Here is a 6,000-nt window from a genome sequence, read left to right on the forward strand (position 1 = left end):
TGGAAATCAGGTAGAAAAGTGAATGATATAATTGCAAACATATGATAAGGGTGGTTGTCTGAGACGGTCCATGTGTTAATGAATAGCTCTGGTACAGTTTTAATGACAGTTTGTGATACTTTCTGATGGCTCCCAGAGAGGATTGCACCTTAGTTGTGTCACTGCAGTTTCCAAATGCTGGTTGCTGTTCCACAGAAATGCCACTTTATTGCTTGAGATTTTCTGAATTTAGGTGACTGGACTTGAAGACAGTCTTTGCTTCGTGGTGACTTTATGCTGTGGGATAAATGAAAAATTGTGTCTAAGCAGTTAAAACTGATTTTGTGTAATGCTTGCAGTAAGTACACCATCTGAAATCCTCAGTATGCCTAGTAGTGGCTGTGGGAAGATAATGAATAGAGGTTCCTGACAGGTATGTATCTAGCAAGCTGTATTCTGTCACCTTTGAAAATATTGTTATTATGGAACAATCCTACATGCTGCAGAGCAGTACAGAAGCACATCCCCTCATTATCTAGAAGGTAAACTTGCCTGGTGGCTGCAGACTGACTGAAGAGCATATAGTTTTGTAAAATTGTAATTTTAATGTGAAAGTGAAATAATATGTACCAACAGATTACATAGCTGTAGTAAACTGAGAAAAACACAATAAATAGCCCATAGGTAGTTAAATCCAATCGTGAAATATGTCAGTTAGTCAAATAGTATTATAAAAACATCATACAAATAGTAGTCGTGGTTTCAGGTTATCCAGTGTTCATATTAACCCAGTTATCTAATGGCCCCTGTGAGACCTGGAGTTACCAGCCCTCAAGGGGGTAGCATGGCGCGAGCAGCAAGGCAGCCAGGGGCTTGTGTGTAAAGCAGCTACTTAACTCACACATCCAATGTAAGACACAGTGGCGCAATAATGGAGACCACACCAGGAATTGTATTTGAAAGAATCAAGATCTTTTATATAAGCTTTCAAATAGGGCGTTGCATTATTAATTCATTAACATTACATTGAGACATTTCATGACTCACGTTCCGGTTACATTTCCTATTAATGAGTGAACATTTTCATTAGATTACTAACAAGATCATTCAGCAGTGCAACACTAACTGACCCCGCCTGTCGTATCAAACTTTCTGAAAGGCAACGGGGTAACTGTATTAACCTGGAGGATCCTACAAGAAGCGACTATAGTAATGCATTGAAATATCACATCAGAACCTCTCATGGACGCTTGTCCTTCCAGGTAATACAACATATTGGCAAGTACTTATCAGTTCAACAAGGAACTCCAAAGAACACAACCTTTACTTATTTGTGACAAGCCTTTCTTCTTGTTCTTCAGATCCTCAGAAGACTATGGAAGCCCACCTCTGCAAGAAAATTCAGTACAGTGAAGTGAATCTCCCTCTTATTTCCGGCTTGTACATAGGGTGCACTAGGAGCAAATCAGGCTTCTGGTTACAGTGCACTTATAGCATTCCAGGCTTGTAAGTATGGTGTACACTAAACACTTCAGGCTTGTAAATACGGTGTTCACTAAACACTTCAGGCTTGTAAATACGGTGTGCACTAAACACTTCAGGCTGGTAAATACGGTGCGCGCTAAACACTCAGGCTTGTAAATACGGTCTCTGGAGGCACAGTTGCTGGGGGAAAGGGGCCAACAGGACCCAGTCTCAGAGCACCCCGGGGGAGGGGCGACCTCGGGCCTCTCTCGGCCTACCGCCCTCCTCCCCAGGGGGTTACCTCACTTCTTCGGCCCTCCTGGGCCCTTGTGTCGGGTTCAGCGGAGGAGAGGGGGTTCCAACCCTCTCGTGGCTGCCCTCGTCCCAGTGCGGTGCAAGCTCAGCTTCAGGGCACCGGCGCTGGGGACGAGGCAGGGGCCGGGCTTGCTTCGCCTCGAGGGCGCGCCAGCCAGAACCAATGGTAGCGTGGCCCTCGGGGGCGGGACGAAGGAGCTCCCCTGTCACGTGGGGTGCGCACTGACTTCGGCCTACCGCGGCCCAGCTCACTTTAGGCGGCGGCCCTCTCCTGGCATACGGGGGCCGCCGAGGGGGATTATCTCAGCGCTGGACACCGCGCAAATGCAGACGGCCACAGGACAGGCCGGGGCACTTTGGCGGTGCTGCGAAGGCGGCGCCGATGCCGCGAAGGTGACGCGGTCCCTTCAGGCGCCTCGGGCCTGGTCACAGCGCTTTACACCGAAGCAGGTGAGCGCTTGGGGGCAACTGCGGCGCCTCACAGGGCAGGATGCTTCTTGAGGCGAGAAGCGCCTCAGGATCACAGCGCTTGAACCACGGGGGCTCAGTTAGCTCAGGGCAGGCAGTCTTAAATACAGCGCTGGACAGGGGAAGCAGAATATTGCGCTTTCCACACAGTTTAACCAGGACAGCAGTACAGTTCAGTCAGGGGGAGGCAGGTAGGGCAAAGTGGGCCCAGTTGACAGCAGGGTATGCGCAGGGCAGCACAAGTCCAGTACCTTGTCGATCACCCCAGCAGTCTCTGGTCAAGGAGAAGTAGACTTCTTGGCGCTTGGATGGTTCTGCGCCCTTAGTTGCTGGTTACTTGAAGTTGTTGAGAGGGGGGGGGGGGTTCTGAGTTGAAGGCTTGAAGAATTTCTCCTCAGTCACTGCAGATGGACCCTGGGGTTCCCTACCACTGGGCCAGATCAGGGGGCTAGCTTGGGACACCTCACCCAGCTTAAGAGGCAGCACCTAAATCCTGTCACTCCCAGTAGCATAGGTTCCTCACTAGGCCCTCCCGCCTAAACTCCTGCGTGGGTTCCCCAGGTCAGTGATGCCCCAACTGACTAGAAGGTTTCCCTCCTTTTCCTTATATAGTGTCAGTTGGCAGTTGCAGTTGGTGCCTCCCCTATTCTGGAAGGTTCCAGGAGCTCCCTCATTCTAGCTATGGGCAGGCTGGCAGGCTGGTAAGGCAACATTGTTTAAGGGTTCCAGCCAGCTCCTGGCTACTAGAGTGCGCCTAATCGGACCACGCTGCAGTAGCAGGGGTCAGTGGCAGCCATGTTGGGGGTAGTCAAGCACCTGCATCTAGCATGGGTTTTAATATAACCCAGGGCATTTCAACCTCACAGGGCCTATACAATTACAGTACAGGGGGGGACATCTGAAATTAGGGGAAACAAAAAGCAAAAAATTTCCGGGAAAAGGGCCAAGTCCAACAGCCCCCATATCTCTTGACCTCTTTTTCGACTGGGATTGCCTTTTAACTGATGAAGAGCATTCTCTGTGATACCTAGCTGTATATTTTGACCAATAGTGGCTTACGGTTCAATTAAGTTAATTTTGATCATTACCATACTTAGCTGATTAGAGACTTGAAATTCCATTTGTAGTATTTTGCTCAACATAGTAAATGTTTGTTTCTAATATTCTTTCAACCAAATACATTGTGCAAAAATTTGCTAAATATTTGCTCCATCCTGCTGACACCTTGAATATTCAGAGTGACTACGTACACCCCATTTAAATCATCTTTGAGGTACTGCTATAGTTTTGGAATATTGTTTTTAAAGGCTAGCTGATAAAATGTTATTTTAAACATTTATTGTTGAAAAATAGGCAGTTATTTCAGTGTTTAATCTCACTTTCCAGTATTTTGTTTGCAAGTCTTAGAAAGTTTACACAGACTTCCAAAACATTTGAAAATGTATCTGAATTCTTCGATTTGTATTTTGTTTATTATTACATCGATGTGACTTTAAAAAGAACTGCTCTGTGTTCCCTGCACGTGAGCGGGACTATTCAGTGCTTATGATTTCAATGGAGATTCCCCTGAGAGAGAACTTGAATTACAGGTAGGAAACCATTCCTTAATGCCCATACAAAATGCAATGACTGCCTGTCAAACGCTCGCTCTGCGGCAAGCAGAATCATTGCCTAGAGGTCACCCTGTTCTGAAGAATTCTCGGTTAGCACAGAAGCGTAGTTAAAATAGTCTGTAATACCCTGATCCTGTATAAATCTGGCTTATCAAGTTGGCCATGGTTTTAGAATAGATGGTAACACAACTATTAATGAAAGTGTTCTCTATGATCTCGAGTCTGTGGAAGATTTTTTGGTTAAAAAAGAAAATTATGTCCATGATCCTGGTATTTTGCTGGATCTCTAAAATTAGCGATACATTGAATGGAATCATAGTGGGAAGAAAGATTTTTAGTATTCCATCAAGCTAAGCTTTATCTGCTGTAAGATCAGATATAGCAATTTCTATTTCAAGACTGGTAAAGGGTAAATCTAAAGATTCACAATCACATTGCAAAAATAAATCAATACAAATAAGTAGTCAATATATGCATGAATAGCTTCATGTAGAGGATAATATTGTGCTGTATACAGTCTCTGAAAATGTTCACGATACACCTTTATAGTGCCCCTCATTTCCTTGAATCAGATCACCCTGTGCATCTTTTTATTGTCTGTTATTTCTTAAAGCATTTTCTCTTATCTTAGCTGCCAGGATCTTACCCACTGCTGTGCTCATAGTCCTATTACATAAATGTGTAGCAGACCTGTTATATATTTTCCAAATCTCATGTTAAGCGGCAACGAGTGCCTGTTCCAGAGTGCTTTTCTGCAGGTCAATATTGAAGTTATCTTGCACATGATTATATGCTAATTTCCCAAAAGTTTCATATACTTTCTGGGTTTGATTTTGTGATACTTTTCCCTTCCTTATGACATATGGTTTCTACATTCTCAGGAACTGTTTGTTTGTTGGATATCATATACGTTGGGATTTTGCCAGACTGATTCTATGCACACCCTCCGTATATGTTGGCCTATTGTCCTGCTAGCTCACAGTGCCACCATACGTACCCCCTAAGCCTAGTAAAGTAACAAATGGTTTGGGAAACCTCAGAACATGACAGCCCTGATTCCCCAAGGAATTGTGGTAACAGATCTAGAATTTTTTGCTCAGTCACTCGTGCATACTCAGAAATATACACAAGAAATACACAAAGGGGCGTTTCAATGCCTATTGACCCATTGTGATTCTTAAATAAAATATATGAGCTGCAATGATTTATAGACAGAAGCAGATAAGTGATTAGCAATTTAAGAACAGTGAAAAGGATAAACAATTCCACCATTATGCTAAAACTGTATATATACTGGTATATAAGTACTGTGTATAGTGTATTCCTTCTATGTGCTCTGTACCCTAGGTGCCTAGGGCAGGTGTCCTGCCAAGAATCCCCTACTCGATGATCTTACTCCTCATTACCTGAAGGTAAGTGTATGCAGGTCCCCGTCTTGGTCACAAGTTGGACATCCCTCGATGTAGAGGGTAAACAGGAATCTACTGGGCTGAGACTCCAACAACAGTGACCTTGCAATGACAGGAGAGTGCTCCTCTAATTGAAACACGGAAATGTGTGTGTATTTATAGAAACAGTATCCATGCTTCGTGTTGAGGCTTCAGCCGGACTGACATTGTTTATTCTCTTGTTATAGCCATGTCGCCTCATAGATGAATAACCAGCAACATTTGCACAATGTGTGATCAGGCCTTGTACTAAATGTTCAAGGTGTTATGATAGTGTATGAAATCACCATCTTCCCAGCGTTCAGGGACGACCAGACTTTTGTCAGAAAACCAAAAATGTTTACAGTTTTGGAATTTTTCTGGGACATAGCCTATTTTTGATATTTTTTATGCTTTCATCCTCTTTCCAGTTAATGGTAGAAATGACATGAAGGCAATAATGGATCCTGGAAAGCTATACATTTCAGAAAAGTAGACAACATTCTGAATTCAGCAAGGGGCCATTTGTGTAGATCCTTCAAGGTTTCTTTATAGAAACTAATAGTTGAATATAGGAAACATTGAAAATTGCAAAAAAACCAGCCCTTTGTGTCAACGTTTTCACCTGTAACTTCTTCTAATTATGACAGCTGTTTGAAAGCAATATACCGTTACATCCGCTGGACCTTTCTGATTGTGGGGATATATAGGACTTGGAGGTTCACCGAGAACTC

Source organism: Lissotriton vulgaris, chromosome 7, assembly GCF_964263255.1.
Source record: "Lissotriton vulgaris chromosome 7, aLisVul1.2, whole genome shotgun sequence".
Lineage (NCBI taxonomy): Eukaryota > Metazoa > Chordata > Amphibia > Caudata > Salamandridae > Lissotriton > Lissotriton vulgaris.